At 44.6% G+C, this 16,122-nt stretch overlaps 1 pseudogene; it reads left to right on the top strand.

Annotated features, from left to right (window-relative positions):
- The first annotated feature begins 1,926 nt into the window (after window positions 1-1,926).
- On the top strand, window positions 1,927-2,881 carry LOC123076284 (uncharacterized; annotated as a pseudogene).
- Window positions 2,882-16,122: the final 13,241 nt, after the last annotated feature.

Here is a 16,122-nt window from a genome sequence, read left to right as displayed (position 1 = left end):
CTCCAAACATCAATTTTGTGAGTGCCCGTGAGTTTTATACAATTTTATATGGGTGTTCGGCTCAGCTCCCATCCCCATGGACATATGTTCATGTTCTTACAAACGCTTGTAGACGGTGGCAACTGCTGACGCGGATGGTGGTATGTGTGCATGGCATGGTGGTCTTGGCTCCCACTCATCGCCGACCATGCTTCTCGACAGATTGGTCCTAGAGTATTCCTATTCCTATCGTCTTGAAGCTAGCGTTTATCAGGTGTCGTTGGAGGAATAACCTGATGAGCATGGCGTGCTTCCTCATTGCATCACTCACCGCCGAGTCCATATTGGGTTATTCCTCTTTATTTTTTTGGCAGCAACATACACGGTGTGTTTTTCTAATTGAAATCAACCGATGTGCTTGCGGGAACCATGGGAGTATTTTTCCGTGATGGAAATAAATTCATGAGTTTTTCCTTGTGTACACGACTTGCCCATCTACTACTCCCTCCGTCCTAAAATTCTTGTCTTAGATTTGTCTATAAATACGGATGTATCTAGTTACATTTTAGTGTTACATACATCCGTATCTAGAGAAATCTAAGACAAGAATTTTGGGATGAAGGGAGTATTTCTTTGTGTATATTCATCATTTTACCAAACTTGCCCATCTTCTATCGAGTGAACCGCGTTTCGGCTAGCTCTGAGGCATAGTGATCCGTGTACATTTGTTTTCAATTAAATTTAAATTCCTCCATCATGACCAAATCCTATATGTTCCTGGATTAAGCACATTTAAATTGATCCAGGGCAAATATCCTCACTTCAAAACTCGAGGGGAATTTTTCTCACTTCTTTTAGTTCTCTGTTTATTCTAAATTAGAAAGAAATAAAAACAGCAAAGAGAGAGAGAGGCCCACTTGCCTAGCTGGTCTAGCAAAGGCCCATCTCCTGTTTCTCTTACCCTACCAGAAGTTGCTCAAAAAAAACCTAGAGCAGACCGATCCTAAAATTCCTCTCCTCTCTCTCTCGATCCTTTCCCTCTTGCACCGCCATACAGGCACGCTAGCCCCCATGCCCCGATCTCCTCGCTTCCCCCGCTGCCCGCGCCTCTGGCAAGGCGTTGCCGCCGCGAGCTCCTCCTCCGCGCCTCCTCTCCTTCCTTTTCTTCCCTCCCCTGACCTCGACGGTGAACCAACGCCGCCCAAGTTTGCCCGCTGCCGGCCCACCCTCCCACAGTCCATCGCCACCTCTGTTCTGGCCATGACATCGCCTGAGTTCCCTCTATTCTTTTTCCCTCCCACAGTCGACCACTGCCTCTGCTCGGGCCATGACATCGCCTGAGTTCCCTCTGTTCTCTTTCTTTGTTAATTCCTTTGATTCTTGAGGTAGCATCTCCCGCTCCATTTATTCCATCTTTGACCAACTCCTTTGATGCTACTTGTTGTCGTCAACTCACAAACACATTTAAATTGGTGGGACTGTCTACAAGTAAACGATGTGGGACTATCTATTAACCATAATCTTCTACATTTTATTACAGAAACACTCGCTGGGGCTGGAACATCTCACACAGACAGGCTGAGGCCCAAGTGGCAACGCATCAGCCACGAAACGATCGCAATTGGTCGAATGGCACGCTCATTGAACGAGGCATTATCAAACACAATCATAAGCACTGAAAAAACTCACCTACATCTATCTCTGTGAACCCGCAAAGACATCCAAAATCCCACAACAATTCCACCATATTGCCCAATGCCATGCAGCAGCCATAAAATCCCAGTCACACATATGCTGATCCGCAACTGTAATTAGCGTTCATGATCCAGGGGTCAGTGGAGAAACATCCCTGTCACATACTTCCTGAGTAGTCATTAAAGTAAATCAGTAAATCTCTTTGAATTAATTGCATACATACCTGGCCTTCGTCTCTGATTGATGCGCAGGATGCACCTTGGCTGTGTCCCGGACCACCACCTCCTCGCTCTTCACCTCTGGTCCACGGACGGACTCAATGCCAAGGTGTTCGCGCTGCTCCGCTCCATCGTGGCCGCGCGCGCGCCCAGCAGGCTGCTTGTGTTCGGCCTCTCGCCGCAGCTCCTCGCGCTCGCCGCGGTCAACTCCGGGCAGGGCGCTGCCACCGCCTCCATCACCGACAGCGCCGAGGACGCGCGGGGCGTGCTCGTTGGGCGTGGCCCCAGCAGCTCGGCGGCCGTCCATGTTTCAAGGTACCCCGACCCGGCCGGGGAGGCGTGGGCGTTGCTGCGGCGCGCGAGGTCGAGCCCGGTGTGCCGGCGCCCGACGGGGACGGCGCGCAAGTTGGGCTGCCGGCTGGTGCTGACCTCCTTGCCGCGGGAGGTGCTCGACGCGAGGTGGGACGTGGTCGTCGTCGACGGGCCGAGCGGGGCAGGTGAGGTCCCGGGGGGCCGGGGAGGATGGGCGCCATGTACACCACGGCCGCGCGCGTGACGGGGCCGAAGCGGTGGGCGTGACGGTGCACGAGATGAACCGGACGACGGGAAGATCTGACGCCACCGCCAATCTTCTCCACCCAGCGGCGCCATGGCTGCCGACCGACGAGCGCCTCATCGCGGCTGCTGGCCGACGAGGACAGGGGAGCTCAGGTGCTGGGATGGAGACGCACCTACAGGGGGGCCGGGGACGCCGGAGGCGGAGGAGAGGCCGAGAGGGACAGAGGCGGAGGGGAGAGCCGGACGGCCGACGAGTTCGCCGACGAGAGCCCCGCCGGAGCCGTCCCCCATTCGACCTTCTCTGCTTGGCGGCGCAGCTCACGCGCGTATCCATGATGGCGTCCACGATGTTCGATCGGCGTGGTTCAGCGTTCTCTCAGATCTCGCTACTTATAGATGTGCCGCTCCTATCCCGATGGCTACAGAGGTGACAGAGTCTCGGAAACGTTTTAAGGAAATTTTAGCTACAAGTTTGGGCACGTAAAACATATAGTACCACTTTGTGTATATGTTTTAAATTCAAAGTGAAAGCGTAAACTTACGGGAAGAAGCGTATTATGACGGTGAACCCGACAAAGTCAATCCGTGCTTTATTATTAGGGAAAGACTAGTAAATATGCCCGTGCGTTGCATCGGGATAATAAAATTACATGCATCTAGCTCAATATAAGAAGGGCTCAAGATGTGTTCAAAAAAAGGGAAGGGGGGGCTCAAGACCCCACAGGTCCAAGTTCTCTAGTTCAACATGCTATCCCAGTCGTGCCGGCACTTGGCTGCTTCACTGTGAGTTATATTACACATGAGCTTGCATTTACATATTGTAAAGTTAGAATTGTTTTGATAAGTTTCAAGTTAGAATGATGATTAAGTGAAATTGAAATAATTGTTACTCTTGCGATTAAAGGACCTGATTGCTGGAGCAAGGAATCACGACTCAATCAAATAAGCCATCCCATATACAAAAGTTGCATTAAAAAAGATATATATGAAACCGTGTTCTCGTTATTGATGCATGCATTAGTAATTAGTCGAACTTGCTTGAGAAACATATCACATTTGTGCATGGTTATTTTCTGATTATTACATAATTGTTTTAATCTGAATCAGTGATACATGAATGACAGATGCATGGATTACAACAAATCAAAATAAAAACCATGATTGTCTTTTTTGGATCTAAGTCGTACTTACTTGTTCGTGCTTTGTACTGTGGGGTTCTCTTCTTCCTTGCTTGCATCTCCATGGAGATGTAATGGCCGTTGTGCCCCCGTCGCTACCTTGCAATAGCGGAGGAGGAGGATGTGGCGCCGATGCTCAACAGCAAGGAGGGTGTACTGGTAATATACACATTCGTGTGCAGCCCCAGCGGTAGGAATCAGTTTGAATATAATAGCACTTAATTAAACCAAATAAATGAATGAAAGCATTTATAAAAGCTCCTTCCCTTGTATTGCTTTAATGTTGCTAGTGCAAAAAATAGACCGATAAGTTCAATAAAAATGTGTATATTAAAATGGGTATATCTTAACTAAAACTATAACAAATACATCTGCACCATATAACTAAATTTAAAGTGCTTAGATCCAAAATAAAATTGCTCAGACTTTCACATTAGCACAATTATTCTGCACTTTTGTAAATTAATTACGGCCACCAAACAGTGCAAGGAAAATTTTAATCAACATGAAAGATGAACAGTACTGAAAGGCGATAACCAAGTCATGCTATTTATTAAAGAATAAAGATGCCATGAGTAGTACACGCCAAGATTAAATCAGTGACCCTGTATAAGCCGTTGGCAGTGCAGCAGCATCAACTCAGGCAATCATTATAGGCAGTCCAAGCTGTTCGCATTGTTTTAGACCGGAGAAATTGATTGCACAATTGCATCAGCTACAGTACATAATTGCCTCACGTATGAGTCATACCATCAATACTCTAATGTATGACCAAACGATCAACGATTGTTGAGAAAAACAAACTGGCTGATCCGATTAGGATGGATTGAATAACTGATGATCGATACGAACTGAATAGCGAAAACGATGAGGATCCCAGATGTGACAAATATAAACATGACTTAAGATGACAAATTAGATGAAGCCTCGCTGTTCAGTCTGTCAATGACAAGGAATCCTTCTGCTTGATGACGGCGACAGTGTCCATGGCATGGATTGACCGAGACCAATGACTTATGGGTGGAAACAAAATAGTTCTGTTGCAGAGCTGGAACTAACACAGAGGAGCTAGAGGAGAGTATCCTCTTTGAGCACTCCCGTGAATTGGTTGTTGCGGCCGCAGCGCGAGCATATCTTGATGGTGATGTTCTACGTACCGATACATGCATGTATGTACCACGCGTGCTAGCGAGCAAGTCAACCGCATCAAGCCGTCGATCTTGGCGCAAACCCGGGAGACCATGGCGGCTGTGATGAGCCGGGTTGTGCTCGAGGGCGACCTCTAGGCGCCGTTCTGTCCCCCCATCCTGGTCGCCATAACCTCCCAGAAGAGCCACCGGCGCACGTCCCACCCTCCTTCACGGACGTGTAGATAGTGTAGTATCTATCATGCGGAAGTAGTGTCCTGCGCCGCCATCGTGCAGCCGTTGGACCACGCATAACAACCGATCTCCGACACCAGCGACGGCTTCCAGAACACCATCGCCACGTCCTTAATGATGCATCCACTTCTTCATGAAATCCACCGGAGTGTCGCTGCTCGGCCCCACTGGCCCGCTCCTTGCCGAGGCCCGGCGATCAACTCTTCTCAGCAGTCTCCTCATCAAGAGATACAAGAATCATCTAGAACTCCTATCATCAGCGCAAGGAGGGCACCCAGTCGAAGGAACACGCCCGCGCAAAGGAGGATAGATGGGAGAGGAATAAAACTGAGACAACAGGAGGCTGCACAACCGGAGACACGTCGCGGTCGATCTACTTGTAGACGCAACAATGCGTGGCGTGGACAGAGACCAAGTTGGAAAAGAAACGTTTTTTCCTTGTATATAATCCTGGACGGAAACAACCCGTCGTGGCTCGAGCCCACCGGGGATGCCATCGTCGCCAGGATGAGGATGCATCTACGCCTCGCTCATTCGGGACGTATCAAATTTTATTAGTACCACCTTGCTTATACATTTTAAATTCAAACTGAAAGCGTAAATTCACATGAAGAAAGCGTATTGTGACGGTGAACCTAACAAAGTCAATCCGTGCTTTATTATTAGGAAGAGACTAGCAAAAGTGCCCGTGCGTTGCAACGGGAGAAACAAATTATCACCCTTAGCGTCCCATCCCTGTTACCACTTATTTTCTTTGTCCTCATTGTCTCTCACGATGTCCACTACACGGGAACGTTCCACCTAAGCTTGGAACCAATAAAGAATTGCATCGTCTACATGTACAGACCAGCGAACGGTCGTGTTTGAGATCCCGGCCACATCTGCACAATCTAATGCTTGCGCCTTGTATTTGTGTATCCAGATTTTACATCGTAGTAGTTCAGTTCCACTCCGTAAAGGACACAAACAAGCACCAAATTCAACTTTAGTTTAAAATGATCAACACCTTTTTTTGCGGGTTAAAACGATCAACACCAAAGAACAGTGGAGGTTGCAGTTTGATTGCTATCACGGTCTACTATTTTTGTCTCATCTCCTAAACGGGCTGGTGGGTCTGATTTGTTGGACCGGGTTGCACAGACGGGTCGGGAGGGCGCTGTTTTTTTATTGGTGGAACGTAACACGGATGAACGGGGCAGATGCCTGGTGGCCTAGGATAGACGATCGGTAGAATAGCCTAACTAAGTATGGAGAAACGACATGGACATACCAAATGGGAGGCGAAATAATATTATACCTCCATTTATACAAAATATAGCATATATGCCCGTGGGTTACACCGGTAAAAAATGGAGGTAATATCACTGATAGTCACACAACTTGCATTGGATGTGCAGTTTAGTGCTACAACTTGCAAAATACGTCTTCTTGGTCAGCTAACTTGCGTTTCGGTGCAGATACGGTCACTCCATGCGTATTCGGCGCTTGTGTGGCATGCCACGTCTGCATGGAGCCACTGTCAGTGACCGAAGACGCTCTGGAGCAACCAACGCGTGGTAAACTTGCACGGACCCCCTGAATCTGTCTGTCAGGCGTACGGGCACCCGAGAGAGATAACAGAGATTGCTATAGAAAATTGGTGGGTGGAGAGATTTGAGCAGAATCTGCTCGTTACCCAATTGGCAATACGTTGTCAAGTAATATTGGCAGGACCTGGGTTCAAATCCCAGTCCTCTCTTTTTATTTGGATGTTCTGTACATGTTCTAAATTTTGCCAAAACGTTTACTGAATTTTTGGACAGTATTTTGGGACAGTTTTCAACTGTATTTTGGCACAACTTTGTACAGAATTGAATCATGAAAATAAGACAAAAATCTGAATTTTTGGACAGTATTTTGGCACAGTTTTCAACTGAATTTTGCCACAGTTTTCATCTGAATTTCGGCACAACATTGTACAGAATTGAACCATGAAAATAAGACAAAAATCTGAAACTGTCATGAAGATTGTACACCCACCACTTTTCTATAGCAATCTCTGTTATCTCTCTCCGGTGCCCGTACGCCTGACAGACAGATTCAGGGGGTCCATGCAAGTTTACCACGCGCTGGTTGCTCCAGAGCGTCTTCGGTCACTGACAGTGGCTCCATGCAGACGTGGCATGCCACGCAAGCGCCGAATACGCATGGAGTGACCGTATCTGCACCGAAACGCAAGTTAGCTGACAAAAAGACGTATTTTGCAAGTTGTAGCACTAAACTTCACATCCAATGCAAGTTGTGTGACTACCGGTGATATTACCTCTAAAAAATGACTTAAATTTAGTGAGGATTGTATGCGCAGACATACCATTCAATGTGTTATAAAATTGGTGCAAATTTAGTAAGGATCATAAGTGGAAGTAAAACATGTCATGTTGTCCGCTGCAACAGAAAAAAAATGACGTGAATTTAGTGAGGATTGCATGTAGGAAAAAATGCTACATCATTTTTATATTCATATAAGATATGAATGAGGCCAGTACGCCTGCCATTGATACTAAATTTCAGGCCAACAAAGAATATATGGCGCCCACAAATCAGTGTCCCTCAATCCTCCTATTTCCTTCCTCAATACGCATGTCCTATCTATTTTGGTAGGATCCTCCCTCAATCCTCCTATTTCCTTCCTCTATTTGGTAGGATCCTCCCTCAATCCTCCTATTTCCTTCCTCTCTCTTTCCTTTCTTCTTTATTTCTCACGCAATCAGTGTCTATTTCCTTTCTTTTTCTTTTTCCTTATATCAAGCATGTCATGAATCTCATTTGCCAGCCGGTTACTTTCCAATTAATTACCCTCTATTTCCGTTCTCTCTCTTTCCATGGGCCTTCCTTCTTTGTTTCTCAATGAGATATTCATGCCTTATTCTTTGCTTAATTTCCGAAGCAGCTCCGTGATGCCTGATAACCTAAGAACGTATATAAATTGGTAAAAATTAATGCAAAATAGCAAGGTGGGACTATTTCATAAGTAAACAAATATGAAAAAGCCTCCGGCCTGTTCCTTGTCCGCCCCGTGGGCCGCGGCAACCGTCTCGGCCCAGCACTTCCGTGCCCATCAAGCGTCCAACTCCCTTGGCCCCAGTACGCCTTGCTTTATGTTAAAGAGCCAGACACCGCTGTTGTAATACCCACAAGCCTGGATTGATTGGTCTGCTACGTTAGCATTTACACAGCAGACCAGAGTTCGAATCCCATTGTCCACGTCCCAATTTCATTTATTTTTCTTCTTCTCGCGTTCAAATGAAGCTGGGCCAACGACCCAGCCTGCAGGCCCAAGTCGGTAGGAACACACATCGAACCTGATGGTTTTGATGCATGGGCACGTATATAGATTAGTACCACCTTGGGTAAACCTCGTGTATATATTTTGAATTCAAACTGAAAGCGTAAATTCACGAAAAGAAAAGCGTATTGTGACGGTGAACCCGACAAAGTCAATCCGTGCTTTATTATTATTAGGGAAAGACTAGTGACACTATGTTTGTCTATGTATTCACACATGTATTATGTTTCCGGTTAATACAATTCTAGCATGAATAATAAACATTTATCATGAAATAAGGAAATAAATAATAACTTTATTATTGCCTCTAGGGCATATTTCCTTCATCTCTGACCAGCTCGCAGCGCCTCCAACTCCGACGCCTCCATTGCCTTCCTCCACTCGTCAATGACCAGCTCATCCACCTCTGCTCCGGAGAGCTCCCTCGCTGGCCACTCGGCGTGATGGTCACCTCCCTCTCTCGCGTCTCTCTGACTGAGATCTGTGTCCCTCTCTACTGCTATGAGGCAACTCGTGGACATATAAAAACTGGTAGATTTTGCTATAAAAAAGCGAGGTGGGATTATGTAATTTGGTAGCGACTCTACGTGAAGTTTCGCCGTTCGTGCCCAAATGGCTTGTGTGGGGCGGACGAGCTATGGGCCAGAGTTGGCCCGTCTGACCGAGCAGACTCGCCTGGCTTCAGCCCAACATCGACTACGCTCGGAAACAATTGTCACCAGCGAACGAAACGGTTTTTTAGTACCACCCCGCGTATAAGTTTTAAATTCAACCTGAAAGCGTAAATTCACGGGAAGAAGCGTATTTTGACGGTGAACCCACGGAGTCAATCCGTGCTTTATTATTAGGGATAGATAGCACATATGGCTGTGCGTTGCAACAAAAGAGAAAATTGAGATGTCTGCCAAAACATCCATCAGTGCAGCACGATGGGGTAGGGAAGCGCATGCCGAGGAATAGAAGAAACACAAATCATCCTTTATTGTCCATTACTACAGGGCATGGATGCGTGGCTACTGAATAAATAAGGAAGGTTACTTCAATCGGTAGTTTCGCCTTAATCATGACAACCAACATCTGATTGGATGATTAATAGGGCAGTGGTACCCCAATGCAAACAGGGATTAAACCCGACGTCTGACACTTTGGTGTCTCATTAAGGAACAATATTTTCAATTGAAAATGACGTTCTCGTCGATAGTGAGGCGCTTGTGATGACTTCAATTTCAAAACCCGTCGGTGTAGTCTCTCGGTACTTATAAGGGTATGATATGTGTGTACGTACATAGGGCAGAGTGTATGTACGTGTTTGTGTGCTCGACATCTATATTGTGTTTTGAAAAAAGTTTCACTTAAACCTTTGCATGCATTCACGTCCTTCAACGAAGTCTCATTCAGCTTCGCACTATCATCGGAATCAAAGAGTAGTTGTAGATCGAAGTGGAATTGTTTCTATAAATTTTATTATATTCAAACAAAAGTGGGGTTTTACATTGTTGATTTTATTGAAGAATGTTGGTTGTTTGGTTTACAAAATTATATTCTTTTTTTGTACTATTTGGACTTGACCCAAACATAAACATTTCACATACACAACAGATAGGCTCATTGTCTAAAACAGATACGCACACATCTTCCCGTTCCCATTTGTTAATAAAATACTTCCTTATGTTGTTAGTAAAAAAAACTTCCTTGTGTTTCTTGTGAGTAAAAAGCCTCCGCCAGCCAGTAAACACACACCGACCATTCATTAATAAATCAGAGGTTGAGCGGCGCCACGTACTACCCCTAACACAATCGAGCGGCGCCACGTACCCACACCATCACGTGTACGCCTCGCTTCTCTGGCATCCTGATGTCTCCCATCCACATCTGCTTGTTAATTCCCCTATGGAGAAGCAACAACCAGCCTCCCACAATAGCTAGTAGGAGTCCGGCCATGAAAGCAATGTTCTGCTCAAAAAGCCAGAGACTCCCGACAAGAGCCAACGACTGCGACGATGGCCCTCTCTCCTCCTTAGCTCTCTTATTTGTGTTGATCTGCAAAAGCGGGAGGGAGGCGACGCATGTCCCTGCTCCAGCACAGTCCGACCTGCTAGGGAAGCCCCAGCCCCGCCTCCAGGCCTGCGTGGAACCCGTCAGCGGAGGAGCCGGTGAGTCATCTGGCGCCATCCTCGCCAACATCTCCGACTCCGACGTCGTCCGACAGGTCGAGCTCGCGGCCGACCGCCTCGCCTCCGCGCTCAAAGCTCGCCCGAGCTTTGAGCCCTGGTAACCGCCGCATCGGCCTGGGCAGCATCGTCGGCGACGCCCTCGAGCACCAACCTCCACAGGTGCTGCGCGTGGGTTCCCCGCCGCATGCCTGGGCATCGTTGGCGACGCTCTCTGCTACCTGGGGTGGCAGCTTGGGCCTTCAACGCAGTCTGTACGGCCGGCCGTGATTCAGGGTACCCCTGCTAGTTAATTCTCTTTCCCTTCCCTTGCGAGCCGCCTGCCTAGTTTTGGCAGCATCACCCTGTGCACCTCTGCTTATTATTTTCTGCGGCCGCAATCATCCCTCATCGGGCGTAGTTCTCTATTTGTCCTTCGCGCCCTGCTTTTTTTCCTCAGCACCTCTGCTTGTTAATTTTCATGGTCGCTTGGTGAATCACCAGGGCATACATATATAAACCGATGATCTTAGATGTAAAAAGGCAATGTGGGATTATTAATTGAAGGAAGAATATGCGGCTTCGTCCACATGAGTCAACACACGCACGCCCTGCTGCTGGGCAGCCCACTACCGCTAAGACAAAAAACGGATCTTTTTCCGACAGCCCAATACGGTGAACCAAAAAACACCTGAATTAGTACCACCTTGCAAAAATGCCCGTGTGTTGCAACGGGAGAAACAAATCCTTACACGTCCCTACCGACCCATCTGCATTACCACTTCTTCCCTTCGCCATCATTGTTAATGGTGGTCTTGTTGTGCGCATATTCATAACGAACATGATCAATCCCAAGGTGAAGAGCTTAATCATCATACTCGAGCATGCTGCTTCGAGAGCCCCTTCCTGTGCCAACTTGTAATTTTGCGGACATGTAATGATGGTGAGTTATTTTCTCAACTACACTTGGTGCATGCACCATCACCACACCCATGCTCCCTAGCACAACGCATGTGCTTTGCAACCGAGAAAACACCGGTTCATATGATCCACAATTGGTCTGGTCAAGGAACTGTCCCTCTACATAGTTAACATCAAATTTAGGGATAATGGGGTCTAACATTAAATATAAGTTTATGAATAAGTTCAAGTTTTAGACGTTTCATGAAGCATCTGAAAGAAATCTAGCAAGTGTGAATAAGTTCAGGACGGATTCTTCCCTGCCTCGGTGGAGCATGAAAGGCTGAACGAAGGACTTTTAGGAGGAGATGCCTTTTTATTTAACGTGGAATTATGCATGTAGGACAGTGGGGGAGGACTCCCTAATGTATTTTTCATGGAATTTTTCATCTAATAACTGTATAATTTCTCAAAAAAAATCTAATGACTAAAGGAGAGATCATTTTCCAAAAAGAAATATCTGGACAATTTTGTTAGATTTGCAGTGGGGTCCTGATTATTTTTCATCTAATGGCAGTAAATAAATAAATAAAGGAGAGATCGCATGGAGAATTTCGATAGTGAATGTCCTCCTTCGCCTCTCTTTCCTTCTTTTCTCTCTCTCATGGAATTAGCCTACCTTTCCTTCTTCTATTTACACCCACTTCGCCTCTCTTTCCTTCTTTTCTCTTTCTCATGGAATTAGACTCTTTCCTTCTTTTATTTATTACACCCAGTATATAGAAGATTAGCCTCTTTCCCTCTTAATTGATATGCACCTGGTATAGCCTCTCTCTTTCCTTCCTTATTTCTGTCCACGTCGCCTCTCTTTCTTTCTTTTTCCTCTCGTGTTAATTAGCCTCTCTTTCCTTGTTTATTTCTCATGTAATCAGCCTCTTTGTTTGTTCTCGACTTGCTGATATTTAATGTAATTTGCAAAGTATATGAACGTGTAGGAATAACTCCATGGTAGCGAGGTGGTACTATTCAACAGTCGTACATTAGCCTAGTTGGTTGACCATCTCAAACAATAGGTGAGGTCTTGAGTTCGATCTCACGCACAATCAATAATTTGCATATTGGAGGCCGTGGGTTCGACTCTGTCGGCCACACTTTTTTCAACTCGTTAGTTTTGCATGTGTGCTGGAGGGCACAACTACTCACGGAGAAGAATAAAAATTCGATTGGAAGGCCCACTTATATTCTGCTCATCGCCCAGTATCCACGAACAATGCATGAAGGCTAACGACGAAGGAAAAAAAACAAAATTTAGTACCACCTTGCATATATGTTTTAAATTTAAACTGAAAGCGTAAAATCATGAAAAGAAGCGTATTGTGACGGTGAACCCGACAAAGTCAATCCGTACTTTATTATTAGGGAGAGACTAGCACAAATGCCCGTGCGTTACAACAGGAAAAGAAGAAAAAAAACATACTTTTTGAACCCAATAGCTCAAGACCCTTCCCCCTCCTCCTCCCACAACCGACTGCCAGACATGGTGACATCAGTAAACTCTTTAAAATCTTCCACACTGCCGCACAAGAAACAACATAAAAAAGATGTGTTGTGCAAAAACATAACCGTGAAAGAAATTCGTAAGTGTACTGTAGGTGTGTGCAATTTAAATCACAAAAATATCCACCTGGTCGCGAGTATTTCTGCACATATTTGTTGACATTGCTCAGTGATGCCCCACAAATATTGCACTATAATGAAAATAGTAAAGTCTTTGTACAACATTCTTGCTTCACTACGGAGGCAACAAAGATTTCCATGAACCAGTGTTGGGTGGGTTTAGAGACTGGGTAGCATAGCACTATTTGTGTCCAACGATATTAGAAGCATTTTTTGCGGGGTAATGATATTAGAAGCATTTTTTGCGGGGCAATGATATTAGGAGCATTGTACAAAGATCCTCCATCAATGGCTAATATAACAAAGTAAAGTGCGGAGTTTGTGTCACACATAACAGGGAGTCCAACTGCTTGTGCTTTGGTGACCAACATTATTTTTATTAGGAGCGTTGTAAGAGTTTGTGACGAGCGCTAGCGGGTCGAGCAGAAAAATAAGAGCAAAGATTTATTTTGTTTTCAGTCGTTGCTACCATTGGCATTCCATGCATGAAGACATTTGGAGACCCTCTCTTTCCTTTTTTAGTTCTGTTATTTTCCTTCCTTGGGACAGCTTCCAGTTTCCATTTTTTCTTTATTAGGAGCATTGTAAAAGTTTGTGACGAGCGCTAGCAGGTCGAGCAGAAAAATAAGAGCAAAGATTTATTTTGTTTTCAGTCGTTGCTACTATTGGCATTCCATGCACGAAGACATTTGGAGACCCTCTCTTTCCTTTTTTAGTTCTGTTATTTTCCTTCCTTGGGTTTCCATTTTTTCTCCGTGTAGACATGAAAATCCCCGCGCTCTTTCCTTCCTTATTCTGGCATACGACATGAAATCCCCCCTCCTCTTTCCACATGAAATCCGGGCCCTCTTTCCTTCCTTATTCTGGTCATATAAGCCATGAAATCGCCCTCCTCTTTACTTCTTTATTTTTCTTTCTTTTCTTCCTTATTCTGTCAAGAGACATGAAATCCCTCCTCTTTCCTTCTTTATTTTTCTCTCTTTCCTTCTTTATTACTCCCTCCGTTTTTATTTACTCTGCATATTAAGTTTGACTGAAGTCAAACTTCATAAAGTTTGACCATGTTTATAGAAAAAAATATGAATATTTACAAGAACAAATTTATATGATGTGAAAGTATATTCAATAATGAATCAAACGGTATTGATTTTTTATTGTATATGTTAATACTTTTGTCTATAAACTTTGTCAAAGTTTGCAAAGTTTGACTTTGATCAAAGATAATATGCGGAGTAAATAAAAACGGAGGGAGTATGGAAGGACTTATTTCCTTCTTTATTGGTTCCCGAGATGGCTCCTTGATACCAAGGAAACTCGAAGATGTATATAAATTACAAAGATTGAGTTTAAGGTAGCAGTATGGGACTATTTAAAAGGGTTTAGAGTTCGATTTAGCCCACCATTGAATACTTTTCTGCACCAGGCTTTGGGCCAGCTTTGCCCGTTCGGTTGTGTGGCTTCCCTCGGCAGGGTGGGCCGGAATAATGAGGCGGCCGAAAATCCTCCTGGCGTGGTAGATTAAGTGGGTAATCCTTGTTTTTCGAAACATACAATGTGCCAGCCAAGTTGGTCGCTCGCTCTACGCACTTTTCTGTTGACCCGCGTTCGAATCCTCAAAATATCAACTTTTTATGTGTGGCCATTTTTGAAAGAAGCGACCGTAAAAAAAAGAGGACGTGCTGCGGCCCAACCCTGAAATTTTGTACGAAGTGATATATATAGATAGGTTAGGACCACCTTGGATTTTGGAAAAAATATGGACGTGTTGAAAAAAAACTGAAAGCGTAAATTCATGGGAAGAAGCGTATTGTGACGGTGAGGAAAAAATATGGACGTGTTGGAAAAAAACTGAAAGCGTAAATTCATGGGAAGAAGCGTATTGTGACGGTGAACACACAGAGTCAATCCGTGCTTTATTATTAGGGAAAGATTAGCACTAAGACACACATCACGCATAAAAGATAAGGAATGCCAGAACATAGCATCAGTAAGAAAATAAAATTGCATAGAACAGAAGCACTACAATTTGAGTCGAAACCTGACATGGGTAATAGACGATTACTTTTGCTTGAAAAGAATACATCAAAGCTTCCATTGGTCACTGAAACTTCTCCTGGCAGGATATATGGTCCAGCAGAAAGCTACACTACTGGCAAGTATAAGCAAATAATGTATAGTTATAAAACATATGGGTAGTTAACTCTACAAATAACAACTCAAGAATAACATATAGTTATAAGTAGGTAGAACATTGCTCTTCTACAACAAAAATTATGAAAAGTTTATGATCCAACTATTCAATAGTAGATAATGGTACAGTTTTGTGTAATGGAACAAACACATTCTATTTATTACCCTGATTTGTTAGTTTAAAGGCAATTGACAAAGGAAATTTAAGATAAACATGGCCATTCTGTGTAAGCAAAATAACACAAACATTGGCAAGAAATAGGATACAGAGATTACAACAATGTCAGTACACAATCTGACTTCACCTACCAAGACTAATAGTTGTTCTCTTTTAGTGGTAATCTTCTATCTAGGAGAGTTGCATATTTGTTCGTAACAAAGAAAAAATGATTTTTCTGAATCACTAATTTTATGCACCAAGTATCATTCAAATAGGAATATGCAGCACTAAGATTGAAGATAGTGAACCTGACCGAAGGTTGGATGATCCATAGTTTGGTTGGGGATAGACATACCAAGGAATTGATGATCCCAGTCTCTCTCTGGTTTTGTCCTCAAGGGTGCCCAACAATGTATTCTTTTTGGATGGCTACTGCATAACGGAAGAATGAACACATTTCGAAATTTACACAAGACCATACTTGATTCAGACATCTGCCCCATGTGTCTCCAAGCCACAGAAACTTGCTCTCGTCTATTCATTCAGTGTCCTACAGCAAAAGTTATTTGGTGTGGTACTGGCATACTCCAAACTGGCAGGAAATCATCAATTCGAAGCGTTTCATGACTTTGCTCATCCTTTGGAACATTTGGGATCCTTGAAACTCTCAAGTATTCAGACAATACATGAAGCACAGAAATATGGCATGG

The sequence above is a fragment of the Triticum aestivum genome, chromosome 3D, assembly GCF_018294505.1.
Source record: "Triticum aestivum cultivar Chinese Spring chromosome 3D, IWGSC CS RefSeq v2.1, whole genome shotgun sequence".
NCBI classification, from domain to species: Eukaryota; Viridiplantae; Streptophyta; class Magnoliopsida; order Poales; family Poaceae; genus Triticum; species Triticum aestivum.
The sequence above is the reverse complement of the archived record's forward strand: the minus strand, read 5'-3'. Positions and strand labels throughout refer to the sequence as shown.